This window comes from Mycteria americana, chromosome 6 (genome assembly GCF_035582795.1).
Source record: "Mycteria americana isolate JAX WOST 10 ecotype Jacksonville Zoo and Gardens chromosome 6, USCA_MyAme_1.0, whole genome shotgun sequence".
NCBI lineage: Eukaryota > Metazoa > Chordata > Aves > Ciconiiformes > Ciconiidae > Mycteria > Mycteria americana.
The window spans coordinates 67,112,981-67,125,232 of record NC_134370.1 but is presented as its reverse complement, the minus strand read 5'-3'; positions in this window follow the sequence as shown (position 1 = coordinate 67,125,232).

Sequence of the window (12,252 nt, the reverse complement as noted above, 5' to 3'; positions counted from 1 at the left end):
TCAGAACAATGCTTGCAAATCTGACAGTAGCTTAAATGTTAACTTTTGACAAGGGCAACCATAGCTTCTTTTGGCATAAAAAGCCCAATGATGCAATCAACGACAATTTTATTCATTCAGGCACACCTATTCTATATTCCCAGCGTAGCTATAAAACCGCCGCTCGTTTTCAGCACCGCACACCTTTTTCACGCAGTGCTGAGAACAGAGAACAACCATTTTGCTCCTGAAACACATGCAGCATGGGACTGAGAACAGACACATTTTCATCTCTGTATCTGTTGGAGACTTTTGTTCTTCTGAGTTACGCTGTCTCAAAGAAAAAAAAAAATCTTTCTTCTGAGTACATATGATCACCATTCAACACGCTATCAAAAATGAAGGCTGATTGTACAAACTCTTACTTAGAACAACATCAGAAATTTTGTAAAGGCACAGGGAAATAAGTCATCGCATCCAGCCGGTTCCTTCTTCTCTCACCTCCAAATAGAGTAAAGCAGATTTCTGCTGGCATTTGTTTCAATTAGCTAACACTGTTTTTCCTTGTATGGTAGAGATTCTTACTATTATAGCTATCGAGGACTCGGATCACAAAGCATACCCCCAAGAATGTGTAATGGTCTCATTTTCCATTTGTGATATGGCACAAGAGCCAAGGGCAAGCCACTGACACTGGAGTATTTGGACTGGGAGTTTCAGTTTTGCCTCGTGCTCTTGTCAAAGGGCCACTGTTGAAAGCCTCCAAATAGGACTTTATAAAAGCGGCTTTTCAAGGTTCAATAGAAATTCAAATGAACTTATTTCCTTTGTGATGGATTTCTGAGTCAACTTTTCCAAGGGAGGGGAGAGGAAATATAATCAGAAAAGAGGGTTATTCCTATTCTGAAAGAGGGAGCAGATCTATACTAGTCATCCTTTATCTTGTCATCTTCCTGACCGCAGTATTGTGAAAAGCCCAAAAGCAGAAACAGCAACAAACATCAATGAAATACTGTGCTCTTTATATCATTAAGTCCTGCAACGAGGAGGAAGGGAAACCATAGTATCTTTCAACCCTGCCTTTGTTACTCACACCACGCCTTCTGGAAGGGACAGCACACAAAACATTATGCAAAACCAAGTAATTCCTGGTAGCTTAGGAAGAAGTATTCATTATAAGGCAGAAAACTTTCATTTCGGCATCTCCTTGTTGACTGAGCTGACAAAACCTGAAAGAATGTGCCACAAGACCACCACTGTCCTATGGTGGGAGGAACATTACATGGAGCATCAAACCGTCCTGCTCCCCCCTCTCCCATACACTTCTTCACTGGGGTACACCGTAGCTCCCAAGACCAGAAAGTTGGATGCATGGGGAGATGGGTGGTGGGGCTGAAGGCAGGTTGTACCTAGCCCTGGGTCCTACCAACATGCCAAGAGGCACGCAGCTCGGGTGAAGTCGCAACCTCCAAAACTCATTGGTGCCACTCTGCAACAGGCAACGATGCTGCTCTGCACTAAAACTGGGTTTACATTGACAGCTTTTGAACTCTTCCCTTTAAGACACATTTTCTGGGAATCTGCCTATCCGGGAGCTAGCTATCATCACACCAGATACTGGAAAAGTATAGTGCTTTCTAGTGAAAGTTTAAAAACAAAAAGCACCCTCTCTCAATAACTGAAAGGAAGGCTGATTTGAATTTCTAGTCTGCACTTTTCCTTTACTTTGCATCTAAAAGAAAGAGTAGTTAGATGCAAGGGTGTCAAGCAATATGAATCATCTTTAAACTATTCAGTTCAATTAGACAAGGATAAAGAGGTTTAAACAATGTCACTGAAATCTAATTCTCTGTATTAACCTCTGTCATAAAGCAGAAGAGTGAAATCAGTAGAAGTGAAAATGTGATGGTTTAGCTAAGCTTATTTGTTACAGCCACTGCTCTTGAACAAAGTGATTTTTATGGCCGTGAGCCTCCATAAGAGCAGAAGTCAAGGTCACGATAGCAATACATCATTCTGGGGAAAGAACTGTACTGTAACCTCACATCTGTGCACTGCAGGAATAAAAGGCAGCTGTGACTAGCTACTCTGACAATAAATGCTACTTAAAAAACATGACGTATCTATGCTGCGGTATGTTCTGGTAAAACAGATGAGTCAGGGAACTTCACCGAGTGTCAGCTCATCTCCTGCCTTTACAAGCGATCACACTACACAGAGATCAATAGCAAGCTGTGGAGCCATACCCGGACTTCATTTACACTCTATAACAAAAACCTAAGTTTCTTAATAGTATATAAAACATATTTAGGATTTCAATTCAAAGTCGATTTTTTTGTTGCAGAATAGTTGACTTGCTGATGCTATATTTGGGAAAGAGAGATGGGAGAGGACATGGATGAGGACAGGAAACGAGACATGAGGCTTCAAAAACGAGCTGTGCATTTTCTTCTGCATGGACAGGAAAATATAGCACTTAAATGCTATTTCAATTCAAGATCAATACAGCTTTATGCTTCAACAAGAGTGTTTATTCCAGCACCAGCTCTGAGTATGGCTCTTACGCAAGGAAAAATTTTATGGGTGAGCAATTAGAACAACCTCCAAGGTTTCTGCCCACAGGGGCACTTTAGCATGGAGCACTTGATGTTCTCTTGACCTAGCAGATAGGCTGGAGGGGAAAAAAAACCCCAAACACCCAAACCCAAAGTCCATATATTTTTAATGTTCTTCTCTGGGCAACCAAGTGGCATTGCTTCTTCATTACATCACAAACAAGAGAATCCTCCAAAGAAGATTTGGTTTTATGGTGCCTTGTCAGAATCAAACAGCCTCAGTAAAGAACTGGTGGGTCTATACCATGGAAATGTTCGATAAAGAGCATGGCATAAGGGATGACAGCAACAAAAACAATGTGGGGAGTGAGAGACACAAACTCTTTAAGTCTCATTTTAAAGAGGAAGTCTGAATAGTAATCATTTGCTACCCCCATGATTATACAAGAAAATGATATCATCAGCAAGATGAAAGACTGTACAGAAAGACAACGACATTCATTACTTCCCAGCTGAAATCAGAAAGGCTCAACCTGGAAACAAAAGCTTCAGCTCCTTTGCGGCAGGGTAATTAAACACAGAAGCGGTTGAACAGTAAAGACTTTTACTTTGCCATGATATGGACCTTAAAGGTGCATTCAAACTTCTTTCCTGAAGATAAACTATCATCCAGTTATCAGGATAGATTATTTGGCTCAAGTAGATGGAAGTCTGAGTTTTCCTTCTGTTCTCCCACAACCCATTGAAGAAAGGGGACCCGTCCACATGGAGCTCAACATTCCCATAATACTTTTGGCTGTCTATTAAGAGTCAAGGTCATACCACCTCTGGAGCTTTAGAGCAGCGTTCTTGTCTGTACAACAGCTCTGTCCACAGCAGAAAGGCCCGAGGAGGACAAGCATGGCATTTTTGCTAGAGGAAAGAGCTATTCCTACTTGCTGGCGAGGTACGGTTTCTGACTCCGAGCCACGGGCAAAGAGTCTTTGTAGTGCAAAGTACAAAGTATTATAGAGTCCAGATGTAGCTCATAACAATGACAACCAAATTCTCACTGGAGGGATACAGTTTTGCATGGCATAATCACTACAAGCGAAAACTATGCAAGCCAAGAGAAAGATATAATCTAATTATTTCTGGTTTCTCAAGACTGAAGGAGAGAGGGAAATTTAAAAGCAAACAATGCTGTGTTGCTCAATACGGAATGCTGGAATATAAGGAAGTGAAAATTAAAGCACTGCAAAAAACACGTCAATTTTCAATAGATATGGCACTAACATATATTAATATTTCTGACAAGCCAAGAATGTCAGATTTCTAAGCACAATATGAATCACATTAGAATTAAGAACAGCTGAGCCTGCACAACCCATTATATAAGTATTTATGAAGCACAGGAAATACTCAAAGCCAGCAAGTTCAGCTGTATATACGAATACAACTAATAACTGTTATACTACATGTATCTGATAAAAAGCCACTTTATTGACAAGATAACGGCAAATTAACAAAGTACTAGATAAGACATTGAACATCTGGGCAAAATGTAGGGGCCATTAAAAATGCCCTTTAAAACAAGGGGTCTGCTCTCATTAAAAGCTGTTCTCTTACCGAGACAGAAGGAAGGCCAATGAATTGCGAAAGCAATTCAAGTTCAGCAAAGTTTTTATTTGCTCAAAATGGTAATTTAAAAAATTTTAGCAAAATATCTTGAGGGGAAAAATAATCAGTGTTGTACCCAAGCTTGGGAAGAAGAAAACAAAACCCAGAAGACTCAATTAGCAGCAGAAGTTATCTGAAGCTATTTACTAGATAAGATTGAAATGGCCCGTATCTGGATCATCTTTCAAAGAAGTCTTATTTGGAATTGTTTAAAGTGTTTTCTAATATTGGTTGATAACAACTGATGAGACTCTTAAAGAAAGCCACTTAATTTAATTTACTTGGACATGAACAAATTAAAAGCAGAGTTACAGGATATAGTACTGATAATGCAGATACGTCACTATAAGAATTTGTTGTGCCCTTAGTCAGTTTGATCCATTAAAATAGTAACTGGTTGTGATGAGAAAGAAGTTTGCTAAGTGTTTTTGAGTCTTAAAACAAGAACACAAGATAAATCAGTGATCTGGGATGAAACATTGGAACTGAAGTGAATGAAAATGCAGGGTAAGATATTTTGGTTTTATAAAAAAAAAAAAGTATTGTTTCTTTAGCCAAGCAAGCAGACTAAAATAAAATAAAAACAAAGTGTATCGGAGTCCTGAGCAGTATCATAAAAACTAGCACCACATTAGATTTTTCACTTAGATTAACAGATCTATAGCAAATTCAGCTACACTGCAACAAGGGTGTGATCCTTCCTCCCAACCACTGCTCGAGGTGCACATGACAATTGTCACTGCCACCTTAATTATCATCCCCAGTCTCCTCTTCCTCACCACCTTTCCTTATCAAGCTACTCTGCCTTTGTACAGTGAGGAAACGATGCAGAAGAGGCTGACACAGTAGGAAACCAATGCCCCTCAGACAGGGAAAGGGCAGAGGAGACGGCATTAAGACTGATACACTACATCCACAATGTCCCAAAGTTGTGGCGATGGCACGTTCCTCTGATGGAAGAACAGGAGGTCTAAGCAGCCAGACATTTTGAAATGACACCAGTAAATACACTTCAGACAATATCCTACCTCCCCTTTTCAATCTTGCTCTATACATCTCAGTTAACATTTGCTGTGTATCTGCTTTCACAGCACTCCATTTTTCTAACCACACAATCTTAGGTCCATGCTCCTGGATGCCAGCTCAGCTGCCCACCCTACTTACAAATTCAACCTTCACAAATATTCATTCTTTTCAGACTCAGCCTAAATATCCTTCCATACGCTTCACCCAGACTCCTTCCCTCTTTCAGACGCCTGCAGGGATCACTCCATCCATTCCTCGATGGTTCTGAGCACTGCCGAGCACTAGATTTGGGACTGGCAAATGTCACTGGTATGTGACGCCCGAAATCCCACCATTCAATCCACCTGCTAGGGCAGCCTCCTTCAGAGCAAGGAAGGTCTCATTCCCTGCTCATCTCAGTGACCTGGTGTGGAGGACAGATTGTGAAGAGGAAGAGGAGGTTAGCACTGATATAAAAGACTAGAGCTGGAAGCAGGCAAGTGCCCATAAATACAAACACCACCAGAGCTCAAGATAAGGCGCTCAGGGAACCAGAAGAGGTCTGAATTATTTTTTCCAGGTAGATTACAGATAAGTAGGGACAAAAAACCCCACAAGCATCAGTCGTTTGTTCACACATGCAAGAGACGCAAGGGTGAGCTCCATCCAGCTGGGTACCTGCTTTGAATGACTTTTCAGGGTCAACCTCAGAGATTGTGTAACAGTTTTGTTACACTCTCTCTGTGGCATGCTTTTACAAACCTGTAATCACAGCACTAAGAGGTGGGAACGGGAGTGCAAATCCCCATCCTTAATTGCTTTGCCTGGTTCAGAGTGGGAATTTTAATTCAAGTCTTCCACTCATCAGGAGGGTGCCTGAACCACCAGAAAACACAGTGATTTTTTTTCTGGCTCACTAACGATTAAATAGCTCACACAAAGTAGAAAAAGAACAGACTCAAATACTCATGCAGATTATTTTATGTTAAGGACATTCAAACTTCTGAGCCCAACAACCCACATACCAAACATTTCTGTAAGATCAAAAGCCATATTTTCTGCTCTCACTCACAATCCCACATCTCAACTTCATCCGCCTACCGAACATCCCCGTTACTTTATTTTCAGACTGACTGCTCTCTAAAAATTATTTGGTTTTGCTTCCTAACAGCTATATTAAAACCCATTATGAGATGAGCAATATCCAGATAGCTAGGGGTCAGATCTCATGTTGAGCTGCTTGAGACAGGCATAGCTTGGAAGTCACATTTCAATAACCCATGTCCTGCAGCTGGGCACTCTCTGAGGTGTAAAAATCAAGCACTAGAAGCTGAATCTAAATTTCTATTATCCCATGCAAATGCTGTAGTCGGGTAGTAAGAGATGAGAACCTAGAAATCACAGAGAATTGGCCTGTAGCTGAACAGGACATCGACATGTAACTTTTCCCAGCCTCACTTTGGGCTTAGCCATAGCAGCGGCGAGGGCAGCTCTAACTGTTTTGGCCAACAAGATGCTACTCAAATTCGCAACCTAGTATTTTATACGCATTGTGAATGCAGACTGCTGGCTGCAAGCAAGCATGCATTCAGCAAAGAACAGAAGAACCTGCTGTTACACTGACGTATATAAAATTTAATCTGTAATGGCTTTAAAATTAATTAAGCCTTTAAAATAAAATGAGTTTACATTTCACTGGAGATCTACTTTAATCTGCTGTATTAGAGAATAAGCAGATACGTTAAGTTTCTCAAGATACTAAATGGACAGTCAAACTGAAATGTCTCTCACCAACTCAGGGCTAGATACCAAAGCACTTAAGCAACTCTATGAAAACAGGCCATGTTTTTAGGGGGAAAAAAAGCAATTATCGACTGGTTGCTTATAAATTTGGCCCCAACTACAGAATCTCTCTCAGCGCTCCTTCACAAAGTGTTTTGCAAATACTTTCCAAAAATACTCTCCTCATTAGGCCATAAAGCAAGGAGCAGGACTGCAAGCTGGCCATCGAAATCAATTATTTGCTCTTTCACACTAGATTAAATGTTGAATAACCACCACCTTCAGTGGAGTTACAATGGTGTAAATCAGAAATGAGGACAGAATTTAGTATAATACTTCCATTAACTCTTAGTTACAGAACAGGAGGAGATGATATTCTGATATATTTGGAGAGTACTAAGATTGCAAATAAACTCTATTTTTGCAAATCAGAACAGAAGAGTTATGGCCAATTTTGTGGTCTTTAAAGATGCTCTTTGCTGTACATCAGTTGTTTACAGACTTAAATTTTCTCTTAAAAGCATTTACCCTTGTATAACCTACTGCCTATAAGCTTGCTTTTCATTCACCTTTCCCAGACCTTTTAAGAATATTTCATGGATGCCAACATGTCTGAAAAACACTGCAACAGATCAAGTCGAAGTCTGGGAAATACTCACTCTGTAGCACCCATCACTCTCAAAGACACTTGCTATAAGACCACACAAACTCCACTATACAGAAAAACCTGGCAAGTTTCGAGAAGGCATAGAAATGCTTTCAGACCCTTTACAAGCACCCTCTGTAGATGTATCAAACATCCTTCTTGCAAACATGAAGACAAGCCCTAACAGCATTCAAAACTTACCTGGGACCTCACAAACAGCAGTCAGCAGCACTAGAGATCCCAGATGTGGAGGAAACAGCTGGAGTTCCAATTTCTTCACTAGGCTGCTGGAGATTTCCCAATAAAAGTCAACGCAGCTTTCGAGCCCAACTTTTTGCTGTTCCAGCTGCACGTTGTGTATCCCTGGGGAATGCACTGGCTGAGGAATTCCTGGTAGCACGGTTTCATAAAGCAATGTATATACGTGGTTTGTTTCTTATTGTCATGGAATTAAATCACATGTTGATCTTTACTTTGGCTAATAACGTAAGTCAAGAAGCAGGATCATACAGAAGAGATTCAATATGCCAGTGATATAGGAAAAGAACAAACTTTAGCCTTTCAATACTATTCCAGTTTCAAAGAACAGTATAAAACCTTTGAGGTGGTGGCAGCCCCAACCAAAGCAGAGGGGAGAGACTAGAGCAAAGAGAATTTAAATGCTTCAGTCCAGGCTGTTTGGGTAAAGACACGGCAGAGCCTGTTCTTTGCTCGTTTTCATTAACTCCATTACTTTTGCTTTCAAAGGTACAAAAGTTTTGTTATACACTATGGTTAAAAAAAAAAAAAAAGTGTTTTGCCATATAAAATAAGTACGCTTCCTTATCGCACGCTTATACCAATATATGGAAAGATTGTATATTCTAAACACGTCATTTGTCAACAGCTTGTAAATCAGTTTTTTAAAAGTAGTAACATTAGTCATTAATTGTTTTAAACTTAACAAGTGAACACTCAAACAGGAAATATAATACATAAACAGGAACAAAGATTTTAACACAGCATTCAGTAAATACACCAGTCAAAGTCTGGCCAGTCTGTTAGTAACCATCATCAACAGTTCTAAACACAACTGTTGGTTGTACAGTGTATGTACTCCCAGTGACGTTCGTCTAGTTTGCCACTGAGCAATGGAAAACGTGGTTTTGGTTTTTTTTCCCCCCCTACTACCCTTTAGCAGTCTTTAAATCTAGTCTCCTTCCTCTCCAAATTTTTAGGATCCAAAAGCTTACTGCAACTTTTGGTTGTACATTACTCTCATGACTGAAACCAAATGCTTTCAGTTCCCATTTGTGTGCCAGGAATAGTCATATACATCCCCCTCATTCAACTTTTATTAGTAGTAAATGGGATACCAAGCAGATTCAATTGCAAAACATGACCTATATTAGGTCCATTTTTGTATCTTAGTCAGTACACAAACTTGAAGAGGAAAGGTGAACCTTTCCAAAAGCCCTGAAGGGGCAGCACTGGAATCTGAGCAGAGAAAACCCAACTACTCATAGCTAAAGACCAGTTTGTTCCCCCTTCTGAAGTCCAGCTCTAGAGTGGGTTTTATGCTTATGTTTACTGGTAAAAATCACATTACAATTCATGAGACATCTGAACTCCTATTTGTGGGGGCACATTTGAGTACCAAACGCATTACCTGAATCATGTGCACCAGAGAAGGGAAAAGGAGTAGAAGAGACAGACAAACATTGAGAGAAAATGTGTAAAGTGGTATTATGTTATTAAACCATTACATTAGAAATAAACAGAACATAAACCAAAAAAAGGTTTTAACCAGGTTTAACTTTTTTCTTTTTTTAAATTCGAATTGACCCAAAGCAAAAAACTTACATTGCAAAGAAAGAACAAAATACATCATGATATTGGTAACACAGTGTTGCATGGAAGCTAGACCCGTGGGCAGGCTGCAAGCTGCTCTTGTCACAATGTCACCGGGGGCTCTTGACAAGATTTAACTGAGAAAGTTAGGATCCAAATTTTTGCATCTAGCCCAGGTCCACCCTGGTGAACACGCTACATATTCTCTTTTGCCTCTGGGTATTTATCTGATGAATTTGTCCAGATGTGTTCTCCTACGATTGCCAACTAGAGCCAGAAAACTTAATTTTCCACGCTATCCCGAGGAAGCCAGTTATTCCAAACATGAGTGATAAAGAATTAAAAAAAAAAAAAACAAACAAAACAAGCAAACCCAAAATAAAACAAAAAAAACACTCAAGAGCTTTTCAAACTAACAAGTATTGTCTATAATGTAAATAGTTTAGAAATATGGTAATTAAATAATCTAAAAAACACTCTTACTCTGCTGTACATTTATAAACATAAATATTTACAAAAAACTTTCTGCTTTGTTTTAAAGGATGAGGTTTGCAGTTTGTTAATGATCAGAGTCTTTTACTCACATTGATTCTTTGGTGTATTTGCCAATTTTTTAAGGTTTAATAAAAGTGTTCAACTGTGAATTTTAAGGTAATGGAACTAGGCTACACAACAAGTCTATATTATGCACTTCTCCTTCCACATTCTAGTCCGAATGAAAAACAAAGTTCGGTTTGTTCTGTAAAGTATTTGTGCACAATATTTAAAATAATAATAATAAAAAAGACCAGATTCCCCATTACTGAAATTTGGGCAGGATTAACAATGAATAATCATACTTCACTCACACTCGAGCACATGTATAACTTAAGATAGTGAACAGGACTATCAGTAGGTTCGGAGACACGCATGTGCTGCGGTGGTTTGCTGAATCCAGGTCAGAGAAACCAGCTACAAGAGATGGCTTAGCATTGTAAGAAAGGGTGAGGGCTTCCCTCCACCTTGGGAAGGGGAGAGACGACAGGGTGAAAATTAATTTAAATGAAAGACTTTTTACTGGCCTGAAATGTATCTGTGTTCCCTTTAGATGTCAGTTACTTAAAAGAAATAACCAAAAAACAAACCTCAAACAATAAATAATGGAATTACACATTTCTTCATTAAATAGCATTCTTGTTGCCAACAAAGTCTTCCATAATTTTCTTCAGTCACAGCGACAGAACAAATAATTTGCCTTAATATAGATTGCAACTAAAATATACTCTCGATTACCTTAGAAAATATTACGGTAAAAATTCAGTGGGGAAGGACATTGGTTTAGACCAACTTACAAGCGTAGTGAACAATACTAAGTGTTTTTAAAAAAAAAAAAAAAAGGAAGCAATTTTAAGGTTCTGATCTCGTGTCACAAAACTGAAGATTCATGCTTAAAACCTGCCAGTCAATTCTTAACATCTGTCCTGTCTCAGTACTGCAAGCTTAAAGATCATAACGGCTGATCTTTCTTGCTTCAGTAGAAGCCGACAGACACCATCACGCACACAAGCTCACAAGCACACCCCCAGCCATGCTCTCAGGTTGTCCCTGCTACAATGCCACCACCATTACATACAACCTGGAGGAAGCACTATAAAGCTCTACTGCCTAGAGGTGACCGCCGCACGGACTGCGTGGTGTTAAGGTTGGACGTACTTGCTCGCTCGTGCTGCTGAGACATGAACTTTTGGTCACTGCTCGAGCAGGCTGAACTTGAACCAATACAAGTTGGAGATAAAAAGGTTCGACATCCCATTACCAATCCTCTGAGCCATGAATTTCCAAAATCACTTATTGTTTGGAAACCTGATGCAATGCCAGGCACAATAGGGAGAGATAATCCTCCTTGCTTGCCATAGTTCCGGTGCATTCATTATCAGTGATAAGGTTCGTGCTCAAGGAACTGGAGTCCAGGGTTATAAGATATTAAAAGGAACTAGCGCAGTTAAATAATATGAGTATACCTGCTTCACCTTGCTTTTCATATTTTTAATATTAAATATTTTGAAAGTGACAGTGTTAAACTTAAGTCACCACCGTTCCTTTCATCTTCCCGCTTCCATTCATATAATTGGTACAGAAGCACTCCTGATATTAGAGAGGCTCTTTCGGAGCCAGTAGGATGGCAAAACAAAAGTAGAGGACACTGGCAAGAACCTTATGATGACTCAGTAATCCTTTGAAAATAAAGAGAGTGAAACAACTGCACATTTTGGCCCAATCTTTTTTTGATAGCAAGAACTTTTTTTTATGATCAGAAACAAAACTCTTTAACAGATCTTTTTAATACCTAGTATGAAAAACACATTCAGTAGCCGAATTTCAGTACTCCTTTCAGTTGCTGCTTTCAGATTAATTGGAAACCACTTAATGTTTGCAAAATTTAAATTTGCAATATGAACGGGGCTTTTCTTGTTAGTGCACGTACAAAATGCATCTTAATAACTTATGTGCACTTCCCACTCTCTAACCTGAAACAAACAGAATTTCACAGCAACCAAAAAAAAAAAATTCAGCCTTTAAAAAAAAGGGGGGGGGGGGGGGAGGGGAGTGTTGGCCAATTTCTTTTCTTTTTTTTTTTTTTTTTTTTAATGGACTGAGAACCCGTAGATAAAATTTCAACTGAAAGTGAAATAAAGCAGGTTATACATTCATGAAATTCAGGGAGTAATAATGAACAGCAACTGCCACTTCACTTTAGTAATGTCACGTCAACACTACAGCGAGGCAGCAGTTCCTATTCTCACAAATAATGCTCTG